Genomic DNA, 1,770 nt, shown 5'->3' with positions numbered 1-1,770 from the left:
TGTTCACGAATTCATGCACCAGGCCTCTAGTAGATTTATAAAAGTTAAAAAAATTACTCTGTGCATTTGTTTTAAAAGTAGTAGATGGAAAAAGAGACTCCTACTCCCAGGTTTATATGCATCCCTACAATTTAGATAAAACAATGTTTTGCCCTGCAGCTATGCCTACCCTGTGTCACGTTGTTCTGTACATATTCAGTGATGACTGAAGAGTCTGTTCAGGCAAAATAGACAGTCTGTTGGCCAGAATCATAGCCTATACTAACATACTTGCCCAATAGCTCCAAATCACATCATTGGTTTTAAAGCCAAATAAAGGCTTTTCATACATATCTCAAAACAGATTAAATACTGGATATTTTTAGAAAGTTTTTCATCAGAATGAGAATAAGCAATGCTTCTTTATTTGCTGAATTTAATTATATATTAAAATATACAGTATCATCTCTTATTATGAGTAATCAGGGCATGCAAAAGTGCAGGTTTCATCCTTACTTTTCAACATGTTTCAATGGAAGACAAGCAATGATATTTTCTCTTATAGTATCTGCCTTGGGGGGGGGCATTTGAGCTCTGATAATTAAGGGCCTCAGGATTTAGTTATTAATTATATCATTAGAAAAGGAGACATTTTACTACTTATCTCAAATATGACAAATAAGTTGAGATCCGTACCAGTTTATTTAATAAGTTGTTATAAAAACTCTATATTGTATCTGTGTAATTAGCTAGTGCCCCTCCCCCGAGTCAATTACTAAACAGGTTAGTGACTTACAAAATAACTCTAAATCCTAAATGGACATTTCATTGTTTTTTTCTAATTTCAATGTAAATCAGATTATTTTTTCTTTCTGCATTGTTCTGTCATATCCAGGGCAATATATGACAATAACTAATTCCATTTATATATGTGGTAAACACATTTCACTCATTACCTTATTTAATGTATACAACATTACCAAGAGTTTATAATTCCTATTTTTTTTAAATCTCTACTCATAATTTTCCCTTCTGAACACCAAATGGATAAATTGCTCTCAGGCTATTCCTGAATTCACTCAGCTTGTGTTTTTAAATCATAGTTTGAGTTTGAAGCACTGAAATTAGACTAGGAGGGCCTGGTTCTTACCTAATGGGTGTGGAAAAGTGTTACATCACTTTCCAAATGTCATTGATCAAATGGAGTAATGTCCAGAAGAAAAAAATACAGTAAGCCTTTATCATTTCTGCATAGTGTAAAAATCATTATACTTCCATATAAATGTAAAGATCATTTAGTTAGGCAATAAAAAGTTTAAATGAAGAAAATATATGAGAAAAGGTAATTGAATAGATATATTGAGAAAAAGCATAAGATTGGGTAATTTTAAATATTCTCTGATGAGCTCAGGCCCTATATAGATACTAAGAACAGCTTGAGTAGAGCTTAATATCTAAGAATAAACAGAATTAAGGAAATGTGTAAGAGGATCATGGAAAGAGAAAATGAATTATTCAAGAACTACTACCCAGGGTTCTTTAGTAGTGCTGCTGACTCATCTTGTTGGGCCCGAAGAATATTTGAAATGGCAAAGGCACATTTTCCAAGGATAAAGTATGGTATAGTGAAAAGGTGATGGACTTTTGTGTTGGACATATTGGAGTGTGAACCTTCATTCCACCACTTCTAGCAGTGAAATTTTGAATAAATTACTTAAATATTTTCATCTTGATTTCTGATCTTTGAATAGTCTTGATAGATATATAAAGCCAGATTCAATCCTGGATATA

The sequence above is a fragment of the Myotis davidii genome, unplaced genomic scaffold, assembly GCF_000327345.1.
Source record: "Myotis davidii unplaced genomic scaffold, ASM32734v1 scaffold597, whole genome shotgun sequence".
Taxonomy (NCBI): domain Eukaryota; kingdom Metazoa; phylum Chordata; class Mammalia; order Chiroptera; family Vespertilionidae; genus Myotis; species Myotis davidii.
Note: the sequence above shows the minus strand (reverse complement) of the source record.